Raw genomic sequence first — 15,317 nt, 5'->3', positions numbered from 1 at the left:
TTAATCAGATATTGCATAGTGTAAGGGAAGCAGAGCCAAAAAATATGTGCTGGAACCAGGAGAAGTTACGTAGTTTTACATCCAGACAGCACTTTTCATGCTTCCCCCACCAAGTGAAAGCAAGGGCTTGGGTATGGGATGACGCAGTAATTTTCTCTTTAAATAGTAAAGACGGAAATCACAGATGGCTTGGAATGTGCTCCCAGTTTCTGATGGCAAATGTAAATAGAGAAGATTTAAAAACCAGTTGGAGTGCAATGGTCCCATGTTTGCATCTGTCAGGTTACGATCGATTTTCTTTTCTAGCAAATATTTTTGATTCCCTAGCACCTCTTTTAACATGTAAACAGAGGCCTGGACTCTTGCAGCATGAAAATTGAGGTGCTGCCTGATGGATCATTTTAATCCGCTCAGCCTTTGCGGATCTGCAGTGAGAAATCATTAGCGAGCTGTTTGTGCACAGAATTGCAGTGTAACCAGTCCGACGGAGACTCTGGTTTTCCCAGCACGTCAATTCTCCTGCTGACTTTACTTTCCTAGCCTCCTCCTGGTCTCAGGACAGAATCATGCATTTGTTTGCCACTTCAGAGAGCAGTGCCATACATTCCTAACTAGCTCTCCTAAGAATCTTCCTCACTGCTGTGCTCCTAGAGTTAAGGGAAGAGCTTAGTACGCAATGAGCTAAAATATTGGAATGGCAGATTTACAAGAAGTAATAGTGGGTCAAAGGTCATTCTCCAGAAAACTCAGGTTAAGTAACAACATGGCTGGAACAGATCTCTTGCTAATGAGGATTAATTTTAACTTCATGTTTCAGACCATTCCAGTTCACTCAGAGTGCATCCCCCTGGCATGAACACACAACCACGTATGCCCAAACTAGTCTGGTGTAGCTCAGAACACTAGTGACGATCTTTAGTCAATCAATTTGAATGTGGGTCCAAACTTCTGTGAAGTTCAAAGGTATGGATTTGGGGCTCCTCTTTAAGAGAAATGTACTGCAATCACAGTGAGAAAAACAGACCTTTTCCATGCTATCCCCATTACATGTGTGAACAACATGCAGACCATGTGCCAGTATGTCTGTTGCGCAGATCAGGGTTAGGTCATGTAAAGGAAAGCTCCTGTGGAAAGAGGATTTCTTCTATCTTGCAAGGTCATCAGTCCAGTACTTTATTTGTCTTGTCTTTATATTGCTCCCAATGCCCACCTTTCTGAGGTATGCATTGATTCACATTGGTCTTTCATAGGCCTAGTTATTCTGATGCATATAGGTTACTACTCTTACCCATGGCTTGTCACCTTCTTTAACATATAAAGCCTTGATTTACAATAGGAGTTGGACACCTAACTATCCTTTGAGTGGTTGAAAAGCTCACCCAATGTGATTAACATTTTTCAAAAAGGTGTTGCTTGCAGTAGAGACAGACAAAAATCAAATACTTTTCTAATGTTGTTTTTCTGTGTAAGCAATTGATGTATTTGCCACAGGACAATTAGACGGCTGATATGACCCCGGAACATCACTGTGTGAGAAATCACAGCCCATTGTGGATACATTGTCATGGGTGTGTCTAAACTAGAGATTCCCTTCCTGTTTTAACTTGATTCGACGCCAGTTCACTCAAGCCAACTAACACATTTTTAAATGCTAGTTTAGAAACTCCATGCTCGGCCTACAATAAAGTAGAAGTGGCTTGTGTTGTAGAACGCGTGTTGGTAGAGTGTCCAGGCCAGCCTCTACAAGTCTATTGGCTAACTGAAGTTAAGTGGCAATCAGCTAGTGAGTTAAAATGAGCAAAAACTGTAATCTAGACTGTAGTGAGGCAGAGTGGGCTCCCTCCAAACCTGACGGGGAGGAACCACTACACCCCCTGGGTGGGCGGAGCCTACACCAACCCCATCCCCCACACTGGAAGCACGGGAGCAGGACCAGAATCATAGAATCATAGAATATCAGGGTTGGAAGGGACCCCAGAAGGTCATCCAGTCCAACCCCCTGCTCGAAGCAGGACCAATTCCCAGTTAAATCATCCCAGCCAGGGCTTTGTCAAGCCTGACCTTAAAAACCTCTAAGGAAGGAGATTCTACCACCTCCCTAGGTAACGCATTCCAGTGTTTCACCACCCTCTTAGTGAAAAAGTTTTTCCTAATATCCAATCTAAACCTCCCCCATTGCAACTTGAGACCATTACTCCTCGTTCTGTCATCTGCTACCATTGAGAACAGTCTAGAGCCATCCTCTTTGGAACCCCCTTTCAGGTAGTTGAAAGCAGCTATCAAATCCCCCCTCATTCTTCTCTTCTGCAGACTAAACAATCCCAGCTCCCTCAGCCTCTCCTCATAAGTCATGTGCTCTAGACCCCTAATCATTTTTGTTGCCCTTCGCTGGACTCTCTCCAATTTATCCACATCCTTCTTGTAGTGTGGGGCCCAAAACTGGACACAGTACTCCAGATGAGGCCTCACCAGTGTCGAATAGAGGGGAACGATCACGTCCCTCGATCTGCTGGCAATGCCCCTACTTATACATCCCAAAATGCCATTGGCCTTCTTGGCAACAAGGGCACACTGTTGACTCATATCCAGCTTCTCGTCCACTGTCACCCCTAGGTCCTTTTCCGCAGAACTGCTGCCTAGCCATTCGGTCCCTAGTCTGTAGCGGTGCATTGGATTCTTCCATCCTAAGTGCAGGACCCTGCACTTATCCTTATTGAACCTCATCAGATTTCTTTTGGCCCAATCCTCCAATTTGTCTAGGTCCTTCTGTATCCTATCCCTCCCCTCCAGCGTATCTACCACTCCTCCCAGTTTAGTATCATCTGCAAATTTGCTGAGAGTGCAATCCACACCATCCTCCAGATCATTTATGAAGATATTGAACAAAACCGGCCCCAGGACCGACCCCTGGGGCACTCCACTTGACACCGGCTGCCAACTAGCAGAAGCAGAAAAGGTGGGGCCTTTAGCTCAGGTAGATGGGAGCCAGGGAAGGAGGTCGTTATCTCCAGCCCGCTGCAGAACTCTGAGCTAAAACTGCACTTTGCAGCACCCTGCCCCCCCCAAGGAGACCCATGGGGAGAGGAGTTGCCAGGACTGCCGTCAGCCATGTACCCTGAGGAGACGGAGGACCTTTGGACTATGGAGCCCTACTCCCAGACTGTGGTAGAAAGTAGCCCAAAGAAACCAGAAGTTAGTCTAGTTTTTCTGCTGGAAAGGAAGTCAGCGTATTTCAGTGGGATCACCACTGACACAGTGGCAGATGGTTCCACCACGAAGGACCCTGGGCTGGGACCCATTAGAATAAGGTGGGCCTGGGTCCTCCTACCACCTGCCATCAATCCCACCCATAGGGTAAGAAGCTACTCACCCCGAGGCCAGAAGGCCAGTGCCTTGTTTGTGGCTTGCCGCCAGCCTGGAGGCTGTGGGCCCTGACCATGGTGCTGTGCTATTCGCTCCAGCCTGAAGGCTTGGCCTAAAGACTTGTCCCTGCTCTGCCCTGCCCAGAGGACCAGAGCCCTAGCCTGTAATTGCTGTTTGCTCCAGCCTCTGCGGAAGCTAAAGACTGCTTGCTGAGTTGCCCCGCCCAGAGGGCCAACACCTGGAGACTGTTCATTGTCGTCTGCCTGGCCAAGAAGCCATGGCGCTAGACGTGTGTTATTCTGCCCACCTAGAGGGCCAGAGCGAGAGACTGGTGATTGACTGCTATGGCGGCCTGCCACAGTGACCCAAAGTGGCCACCCTCCAAACCTGACAGGGGAAGAACTGCTACAAGACATACACAGAGAAACGGGCAAATTTGTTGGATGAATTATTTGCAACAAATCAATAATGCAGCAAATGTGTCTGCCCTGCATTTCCTTTTGAGTGTGCATTTTGTACAACGAGAGCTGTACCTGAATATGCCTCGCCTTTGAAAGAATTCAGAGCTAGGTTTTGCAGGTCAGGTTCGGCTCGGTGGATCATTTTCTGCCCTCTCAGAATCCTTAATTACTGTAACTGGGAAACTTTCCCACTGGCAGCAGAGCTGAACAGTATTTCTGTCCAATCTTTTAAAATATCCAGCTGTGAGTGGGTTTAAATTAACCTTGAATTCTGGGAGTTATAACCATCTCCCGAACCTCAGAAAAGAGGAGCCTTTTGGCATGTTGAATTGACAAGGCCATGTTAACCTGAGTCTTCTGCCTGTGAGTCTGGTCACACTGTGGTCAGTGTTGATGTGTCTGCATTAATCCTTGGCTCAGCCCATGGATCTGAATTCATCCTGCAAGGAGTGCTAAGATCCTTTGTTAATCATTTCCTCTCTCTCCCTATGAAGCTAAGTTCATGCTGTGAACAATGTTGATGCAACCAGGTTAATAACTATTGATGTAGCCATGTTAATAACCATTTCATTGCTCATGAAGCGTTCTCCCCCCTGCAGAAGCTCTGGATATTGCCCACTTAATCATTGTTTCTCTCTGTCCATGGGTCTCAATTTACCATGTGAACTTTTAATCACTCTGAATAGCTAATCACAATAATTTCTCACTGTCCAAGGCTGTAAATTCGCCCTCTGAACAGCTCCGGTGTCCTTGTTAATCATTGTAACCTCTTACTGCTCATGAACAGTGAAACACAATATCAGGCCTCTGTTGATCATGCTAATGCCTCATTCTCTGGGGATTCAGGGCTGGAATAGCTCCCCACACATCACAGCAAGGAATGCTCAGGAGCGCCATGATCTTCTATTCTGTGTCCCTGAAAATCGTTTCCCTCAGCAACACAGGTAGGTAATCAGTTTCCCTGGCTGCTTCCCGGCAGCCTGTTCTTCTTTCTCTCTCTTGTGCGCACTCTCTCTCTCTCTCTCTCTGTTGTATGTAGGGTGACCAGACAGCAAATGTGAAAAATCGGGACAGGAGGTGGGGGGTAATAAGAGCCTATATTAAAAAAAAAAAAAGACCCCAAAATCAGGACTGTCCCTATAAAATCGGGACATCTGGTCACCCTCGTATGTATGTGACATATTGATTAACAGAGTGCAAAACAGTCGAGATCAGGTGACTGCATGCTGCTTCAGAGATGATGAACTCAGATATAGGCACTAAGGTAATTAAACATTTCAGTTCATTCTGCTGAAAAACACCATTGCACAGATCTTGGTTTGATATTGCTGTAAAACTAAATACACGCCGATGTGGTGCCCCACACTGTTCTCTTCTATGGATTCCAGCATGGGGCCCGGTGCTTTTAATGAGCACCTTGCCACTGTTGATAATGTCCCAGATCATCCCAGGAACCTGCTGGACATTGAGAATGGAGCTCGACCAGAACTTTAGGGCTGTAAAAACTCCCTTTTCCCATCCCTCTTTCCCTCCGGCTCTGGGGACTGTGGCCCCACCTGAAGCTTTAGAAAGGAACACAACGATATCTGTTTCAACCAAATATCTCTTGGATAGTCTGTAAGCTCATGTCCCTGCTCTTAGATACAACTACACAATTGTCACTGAAGCCAGCAGGAGCTGCACATCAGTGTCTGAGAGAAGAATCTGGCCCATTATACATCTGATTTATAACAAATGCTGGGCACCTGCAGGTCCCAGTAGTGTCTCCTGCAATTATTGATGCTCAGTACCTCTGCAAATCAACCCCCAGGTATACCTTCCATTGCAAGTACAATTGCACAAGCTTGGGATGATGCAGGAGGGTGACGAAACAGCAGTGCTGCTTAAAAGGGACTGGTGAGACACACGATAAGAAATAATACTCTGGTATGAGGTCTCAGAGGAGCAACCTTCATCTTTAAAGAGCTGCTGTTTGTGCTCACGCAGCTGTTCTACCAATGTACAAATACAATGTATGACCCCTTGTTGATCAAGGTTCCAGCCTAACCAGTCAGCAGAAATCTCCACTATTAAAAACCATCACCAATAATATTTTGGAGGCAATGGGTAAAGGTCAGCTTCCCTGCGGGGGCCTGATTGATTTCCCAGAGACCTTTGATTAAGTGTCTCTTGAAATTTTATTAGACAAGTTGGTAAACTTGTTGTTTGGGTTTCCCTGCCGCCCCCTCAGTCCTTAAATTGGTTTGGCAGTTTAGATTAATAAATGGGGAAGCAGTTTGATTAAAAATGGCTTGTGTTCTGCTGTGACGAAGAGAAACTCAGCGGTACTATATGCCTGCATTTTGAGACTAAGAAACCGCTTTCACTCTCAGGCACAATGGTAAATAATTTTCCAGGTAAATGCCAAAAGTACTTTCATGCAGATGATTTTGTGCTTTATAAAAGTCCAAGGGAAGGGAAGACTGGTGTACTGGAAAATTAAATTTAAAAAAAGTGGGGGGATGTGAATGGGGAGAGACTTTCCTCTTCAGAAAAACAATTTAGCATAAAAGAAGCCCACTATGAAAAAGGGGAACTGCCTGCTGCAAAAGTGTCAAATTCCAAGGTGCAGAGGTCAACACATGACACTGGCTGAGCCTGCTGTACTTTTAGAAAGGTAGGATTTATCTATACGTCTCCCATGGGATTTGATTTGAGGGGCATGGCTACACAAGTAGAACTGGAGGGAGAAACAGATTATCTCAGACTGAGGAACCAAGAAGTAGGATGTGTTCTGCACCACATTCATTTTGCCACACTTGTCATTTGGGTTAGGCAGTGTGGTCTGTGGTTAGGCGGTCAGCTGAGCTCAACTCCCAGGTTCGGTTGTGTGGTGGGGCAGCTGCCCCACACAGGTGGATGGAGGGTTAAAGCAGCCCTCAGGGCGGCTGTGCAAAACCCAACCAACGGGAGGATGGCTTGTAGAGAGCTAATCAGGAGCGGCTTGTTGGAGCAACCAGTCAGGGCCAGGGAGGGCCATATAAGAAGGGCTGCTCAACAGAGCAGGGGCAGTCTGACCCTGGAATGCAAGGGAGAAGGACTGGCTGCCTTAGAGGAGTACCTTAGATAGAGCAGTGCTCAGCAGGGTCAGGGGAGCAATAGGGAGCTCTAGCCTGGGGACTGCCAGACTGAGGCTCCTGATACAAAGGGCCGGGAAGGTGCTAGGGCTATGAGGAAGTGGCCCAGGGAAATAGGCAGCAGGAGTTGGAGGAGCGGCAGCATGTGACTGCTGGCTATGGGGTACCCTCCTTTTCCCCCACTTGCCACAGAGGGGGGTGGCTAGTATTCCGACTGCAGTTTGCCCCTTGAAGTGAGGGGCTAGACCGAAGGCTGCAGTAGGCCACAGCGGCAAGTGGATGGACTAGAGACAGATGGTTCCCCTGGAATGGGGGAGAAAGTGGAGTGGGGCACAGCCAGAGGGCTGTGGCCAGAAGAGGATGCCATGGTCCGGGGAGCGATGCGGGTCTTAGAGGTGGAGCAGAAGTGACGGTGGTGAGACAACACTAGAGGAAGCTACAGTGGCAACCAAGAGCTGATTCCCAGTATGGCCAGCAGGAAGCGCCTAGGTGGTGATTCCCGCCCCGTTACATGTGGACTTACAATGAGACTCAATAGTCTGAAGTGCCTATCACTTTTGAAAATGGGGCTTAGGTGATTTTGAAAATTTGGAAAACCTTGATGTCTCTAGGTTGCTGATTGCATTTGTGTTGTATATACTGTGTACATATATTGTAAATACAAGTAATTCAAACCAACAGGACTGGCATCTAGCATTAACCCCAAGAAAAACACAAGTTAAAGACAAAGCTGTGAGAACTGGTATTGGCAGTGTCAGCTACTTCAACTAATGTCTTGACCGGCAGAAGCTTGATGCTCTAAAACACAATGCGTGAGGTTTTTATGCAGTTCTGCCATGTTATTCTATGATACGTCCTCAGTCTCAAGTAGGGTACACACTGAGCACTGATGTAAACATTAAGGGCACCAATGTCTATTGAAGAAAAGAGGCTAAATGATCCTAATCCATTTAGGATGTACTGTGCAGAGTGCAATGTAATCATTTATGGTTAAATATCGTATGTTCTTTTATCATACCTGTTTTAGGGTGTATTTACATCTTCAGTGATTTTGAGAAATAGGAATCATCCAAATATATTGAAGGCTGTAAATGTAGGGAATGAGTTCAAGGTAAAGATTAATTAGTCTGGGGCATAATTATTCAGTTGTAATAGGTTTTGTGTACATATATGCGCAAACTCATCTCTATCAGCGTTCTCCTTGGTGTTTGGCTGTATGGTTGCTGAAGCTGAGTTTGATTCTCATGCTGCTTTCTTCAGTGATTCACGCCTGCCACTGTTTCCGTTGTCATTATATTGATTACGGTAATTCCTAGAATCCCCGTCTGAAATCTGTGCTTGGTGCAGTATAGGCACTTGGCAAGAGACACTGCCCCAGAGAGCTTGCAGTCCAAACAGAGGAGACAGGCAACGGGGAAACAGAGTCGCAAAGAAGCAAAGTGACGTGCCTGAGGTCACACAGAAAGTCATTGGCAGAGCCAGGAATAGAATTGAGGCTTCCTGAGTTTCAGTCTAGCCCCCTATCCACCAGACCATGCTCTTTCTCTTACAGAGAATCAGTTTCACCTTGCTGCATTGGAATTATTTAGTTTAGCAGCAGGTCATGTCACCCACCCACAACCTGCAAGCAAAAGACATAAGAATCAGTGCTGCTGCAATCTATGAATGGTGGCAGGGCCAATCTGTGGGGAGTATGCACACAACTACCCTTAGACTTTGCACTGATGGGTCTTAATTTAGTTTTTTACCCCGTGAATCAAATCCAGAGAGATGTTGACGTCAGCTGGAGCTGCAGGAGCTCGTCAGCTCTCAGGAATTGATCCTAAATATGCAACCCTCCGGCTGCCCCTGTAAAAAGCGATGATGGCATGAAGGGTATTTCCTGTGATGTACCTTCAATAGAATGTTCGAGGGTTCCCATTGTAGGCAGTATGGATCTGAGGGAAGTATGTGCAGGTACTGATGCTCAGCATATGCCTTTTCTGTGGCAGTTCACAAATAGACCTTCTGATACAATGCTCTTAAAATGGTAATGCAGAAATACCATTTTCTTCTTGCCAGATGGCAGATTATTTCCCAGTCTACTTGACCCATCTGATTCTGGCCCTTTTGCTGGATTCTTCACTCCCCTTCAAGACCAACCCCCACCCCACCCCTTTTTTAATGTGAATGCTTACTTGTTATCAACAGCTTAAACTTGTAGATTATCAGCAGTTTGAATAGCAAGTAGTTCTAACAGGAAAATCTTGGTATGCTGAGCAATTAATGCCCAAGGTGTAAGTATTAAAGCCAAGCTGTACTTAATCCATTCCCTATCGCCAACTCCAACTGAAACTTGGAACATGCTCGAAGTCAGGGGATAACACAGAACAGTGGATTTTCTGACTTAAGAGACTGAAGAGATTTTCTCTCTGTAAATCCAACCATTTCTTGAGGCTGCCCCAAGGTTTGACACCAAAATACTGTGTTCCAATCTCTGCTTAATACAGAGACTTTTCAGAAACTAAGATACAGAATCTTGATACATCTTCCCTTTCCCCAGCCTTCCTCCATAACAATGCTGCAAATAAGCTATCATTAACATGCATGGGCCATTGTCCAATCGCCTTTAGTGAGTTTCCTATGCAAACAGTATTCTGTGACCCATCCCGATAGTTCAGTAAGCAATTCTGGTTACAGTTCTCCGGTGGGCTCTCGCTCCATTAAAAATGTATTTATTTGAATTCTACAATCCCCTGTGAACTAGGCTAGGGAGTGCGTGGTTCTTATGGGGCTGCTGTTGTTCATTTCCAAACGTAAGTCATCTCTGAAAAAACAGAGATTTACAAAATGAAATAAAGGAAAAATGGCTGTCAAATAGATCACCACATTATCCAGTTAATTTTTCCAGTGCTGTTTGGTTAATATTTTGCTGACATATCCAGCTCTTGTAAAGCTGTTACAGAAACTACCCCACAGAGCAAAAACTTCCCCACCCTGAGGATATGATTCACCTCCAACCTCACAGTGCCGTTCTAGATTTAATACAACAAATAAACAAATGAGCAGTATTTTGTTCTTGAGGGCAGGTATTATTTTCCTTTTTAATAGTGGAAACCATACATCCAACTGAGACAGAGTGTATTACATTTTTGAGGTCTCAACTGCCTACTAACCTATTTACAGCCAGGACTGCAGGCTGCAGGAATATTTTATAGGCTTTAAGAAAATAGTTTCTGGGGTGGGTCATTTTCTGGAATGGGTCAATTTAAGAAGATTATTATTTTTTACAATCCCTTAAATCCTTGATTTCTTTCAGATTCTGGTTGTTTTTGCATCAGCCAACCAAAGAGGCATAACTGCGTTTTACAATACTAATGATAGGCTTTAAAAACCAAACATAACAGCTCTTTAACAAATCTCTTATTATTGGGTTACAATAGTGCACATCAAATATGTATCCTCCTTAGTTTACTTTAAAACTTTTATAAGCAGAGGCTCTGGCATGCTGTTCTAAACTAATTAACTTTTATAAATATAGAACTGTTTTAAATACTTAATATTTTATACGGAAGACATAAAAACCCCGATGGACTATAACATTGTATATCAATCAACGAGCCCTGCCGACACAAACAGGACAAAATATCTCTGATAGTTTATGAACAGAAGCTGAATTATAGCTACTGCTGTAGGACTAGCTTAGAGGACAAGTGTTACCATTTGTCATAATGAATTGAATCTTTATAAGCAAGTTGAACTCAACCATTTCTAGAGCAGAGTTCACATTCCCAGATGCTGTCAAGCAGTGAAGTAGCTCCCTGAGATGTACAGTTGACTTGAATATCTGGGAGTGTTGCCACAGGCTGGTCCTGTAGGAATATAAAGTTTCCAGAGAGAGTGACAGCACGAGAAAGATGTTGGGGGGGGGGGCGGGGGAGTGTAGGGATACAAGGGGCAGAGGAAAAGGGCAGGGCATGGGCATGGGCTATTGGATAGCAAAATATTGAGGCACTAAGTGCTTGAGAGAGAATTAAAAAGTGTTTTTAACAGCGTTCGTGTGATATGTTAAATGACTCATGATAACAGGGAGTGAAGTGAGAACTGACATCTTAGCTAATCAACTGCTGGCTTCCCCCCCCCCCCGGCCCCTTTTAAAACCAACAAACAAGTGTATAGTGGCTGGAATTTTTGAACAGCCTAAGGGAGTTAGGCATCCAACAGCTCTGCAAACCCCAGCCATAGTCTACAAACTTTAATCTGAGACTCTGGGTCATAGGTGCTGGACCTAGGGGTGCTGGGGGTTCAACTGCACCCCCTGGCTTGAAGTGGTTTCCATCATTTACAGGGTTCCTGGTTTTGTCTAATGGCTTTCAGCACCCCCACTACACAAATTGTTTCAGCACTTCTGGACTGGTACAGTCCTCTCTCCCTATAGCTGCAGGGTTTGAGACAATTTCTAATGGTTTAAAGCTCTGTGCTTTGCCTTGGGCCTCCCTTTTATCAAGTATAAGCACTTTTCCAGGGTTCTTGGGCATAGCCATTATTCTCCTACCTAGAGGGTCCCACTCAAAGGAAGCAGAAAGTTGAAATTCTCATCACCAGGATAGTGGGTTGCAGATGTCAGCCTATAAAAAAGAATTTGCTGAGCCGTGGGGAGTCATCTAACCAATTCTCCAACTGCTGCCTCAGTTGTTGTGAATTCTCAAGCTCCATTGACTTCAGTGATCATTGATTTCAATGGAGCTGAGACAATTTACGCTAGCTGAGGACCTGCCCCTAACTTGCACAATTCATTGTCTAAAATAAAAATCTGTAATAATACCTTGCCCTTATACAGCCTCATCTCTAAAGATCTCACTGTGCTTTGCAGATCATAATGAATGAAGCCTCGTGAGAGAGAGCGGTAGCATTATCCCATTCAGGGTGATCCAGTCTCTTTGGTGACGTGGGCCCCATGTGTAGTTGTGCAGCACCTCCAAGGAGCAACATACAGAAACCAAATGTCATCCTGACCTCACCCCTACGATGCATGCAGAGTCACGCTTTGGGAAGGACACCGTTTTGCTTTTAAAATGCCAGTTTGTGCAGAGTGTGTGAGGCCATGCCACACGGAAGATGCCGTTTTGTAGAGCAAAATGCCCTGGGGCCAGATGCATTCGGGGGCCAGACAAAATCATCCCGAAGGGCTGGAGCCACTCTGTGGGCTGCCAAGTGGAACCCCCAACTTGCACAAGGTCTCTCAGCAGGTCTGTGGCAGAGCTTGGATCAGAATTGTGGTGATCTGGATCCCCAACTTGTGTGTTAGCCTCAAACACATCCATTCTTCCCTCAAACCCTGTAAGTTTAGTGCAAAGGCTCAGGTCCCTAAGCTGTCTCACTTTACATTTTAAGAGTGATCTTTAAACCATTTCTTAGTTTGTAAGCTGGAAAAATCCTGCTAAAATTCAGAAATATATAAATAGTAAACATTGTGGTGATCGGAGTTATTTGTGCCTCTTTTATCCCCATATTGTAAATCAGGATATTTAAATCAATCCGTATTTTGGGCTAGAGCCTCAGCTAGCATAAATGGGCATAATGTGCATTGACTTCAATGAAGCTACAGTGATTTACAGCAGCTGAATGAGGATCAGAACCTTTACTTCTTGAACGGAAAGTATTGTCTCTTACTCTGCTAGACCAGCTGCAAGCTACAACAGGGTTCACGGGTGAATTGGACACTGTCAGCATTAACAAGCTGCATGCTGGAATATCACACAGGATGGGGGGTAGCAAATTGTGGTGCATCTTATAATTAATGCATTAGCACAGGAACTGTTTTGTCCTTTTAAAACAGAGATGGGGATGTTATTGAATATATTTCCTCCCTCTCCCTGCATATCACATGAATGATAACATCGCTTAGCACTTTTACACAGCATCTTTCATCCAAAGATCTTACAGCACTACCCAAAGGTGGGCAGCGAATAGTTCCATTTTATGGATGAGGTAACTGAGGGAGATTAAGTGACATGCCCCAGGGCACACAGTGAGTGAATGGAAGAGCAGGGAATAGGATCAGCTTCCAGGGGAGTACTCTGCTGTGCAGAGACCAACTGTAGACCACCTTGGTTTCTCTTGGACGGTATACACCTGTCAGAGCCAAGATCATGTAATATGTCTGCACAGCAAATGGACGGTGTGATGTTAGCCAGGTACCTGTGCCCTTGCTGCCTTTCATCTCACTAGCACAGGTAACGGTGGTAGCGAAGACATGCTGGCTTGGACTTCAGTGCACACTAGCAACCCGAGTACGCCTCCAGGGTTCCTGGCGAGCACGTACCGGGGGTGGCTAGCCCACGCAGAATCCTGTGACACAGCATCTTCACCACTATTGTTACCTGTGCCGGTTAGATTAAAGCTAGCATGGGTCTGCCTACCTGCACTACAATCAGACCTTCGTTTGCTGTAGAGACGCACCCTACCCTAAGCACTCACTGGGCTGCTGTGAGACCTGCGTGGAGCATGGTGTGTGCTTTGACAGGTGGCAGAGCCACCCCTCCGAGCTGTTGGCAGGAGCGTTGTGGTACTGTGCTGAAAGAACAAATCGACTAGATCTGGTGCGGGTGGAGGTGTTTGCAAGACTTGCTTAGAATTGGCGTGGTCGTTGGAGAAGCTGGAATGTTGGGAGCACTTTTGTGTGTGGACATGAAGTGTTTTACAAGGATTACAGACACCTGAGTCCATGCCAACAATCCCTCTTGCAGAGGGACCTATAACATCCCCTTGTTAAAAACCATACTACCGACACTTCTACCATTTCCAGCTGACCGGCCGCCCCTGATATTGTAAACCTCTGAAGGATCCACTTAGATAATCCGATACACAGGGCTGGCTGTACCTTTCTACTTTTTACTGGGATTGCAAGTGAAAAACCTGTTTGACTTGAGAGATGACACAAATTGCTGCTTAATTGCAACACATTGAAAAAATGGCAGGAAAAGCTCTGAAATGATTATGATTTCTGGGCTTTCAAACCAAAAGAAGGGACTCACCGAAGCAATTTCAGTTCATTACACGTTTTCTAAACCTGCCTCGCCTAAGTGAGTTTAATTTTTTTCACCTGCCACTTATCCGCTTTGAGAAACTTAATTGCAGCATTTGTGCATAATTACCAGGTGATGGAATGTTGAGGGAATTTTTTCTTTGCAGATACATAAAAAAAAAAAAGTTTTAGGGAAAGGAAATCTGTTTTCGAGCAAGGATCATTCCACTCTGCCTCCAATACACACATATACACACACACACATAGGTCTCTTCCCTCTCCCCCCTTTATTGTAATACCTATTATAAAAAAAATCATCCAGGGGAAGCAAAGATTTTTTTCAAAGAAATGTGTCCGTGGGCTGTAGGGACGGCAGTTCAAACCATTGAAAGAAGGACACAGCTGTGCACATCTAAGAAATTCACAACTGGGTAAATAGGAGGAACATTCCTATATCTGCCCTTATAAATTATCTTTCACCTTTCATATCCTTTGGCTTTCTGTTGTCTTGAATCACTTTACTCAGAGGGGAGAGCTGTATTTGCATTTTTCTCCTTCTGTTCACAGTAAGTAGGTCAATGCTACCTAGAGAAGCACAAAAATGCAGTGTCGATTCTTTAGTGTCTTGTGGTGGTGGTGGTTTTCTTATCCTTCAAAGCCAAAGATCCTTCAGCAGAAGAACAAGGGAGTCCTAATGGCTGGTGCATAAGCCAATATACAGCGAAAGATAAGGGAAAACACAAGCTATGCTTCTAAAAAAAAAGTTGTCACAAGTGTTATTTGCCTGAATGTAGCAGGGAGGCTATTTTAAAACACCATAACAGAGGCTCAGACTAAATGTGTACCCCAGACCAAAAAAATGTCACCCTGGCTAAACACCAGAGTAATGGAGATCCTAGAGACAAAAAGGTCTCCTTTAAAATGTGGATGTCAAAACCTAGTGAGAATACTAGGAAGGACCAGAAATTCTGGCAGGTTAAGTGTAAAGGTATAATAAAGCAGGCCAAGAAAGAACTGAGAAGCAACTTGCTAAAGACACAAAAATCAACAATTTGTTTTAGTACATCAGAAGCAGGAAACTTGCCAGACAGGCAGGCGGGCCACTAGACTACAAAGGGATTAAAGGAGCACTCAACAAAGATACCCACATGAGAGCTAGTCTTTTTGGATGACAGATCTGAAGTGCCAGCCCACACTGATGTGTAAATAGCAGAGGTTTTAGTACAAATTGATAAATTAAACAGTAATAAGTCACCAGAACCAAATGGTATTCACCCAAGAGTTCTGGATGAATTCAAATATGAAATTGCAGAGCTACTAACTGCGATATGTAACCTATCGCTGAAGCAAGCAAGCTGTACCAGATGCCTG

The sequence above is a fragment of the Natator depressus genome, chromosome 8, assembly GCF_965152275.1.
Source record: "Natator depressus isolate rNatDep1 chromosome 8, rNatDep2.hap1, whole genome shotgun sequence".
NCBI lineage: Eukaryota > Metazoa > Chordata > Testudines > Cheloniidae > Natator > Natator depressus.
The sequence above is the reverse complement of the archived record's forward strand: the minus strand, read 5'-3'. Positions refer to the sequence as shown.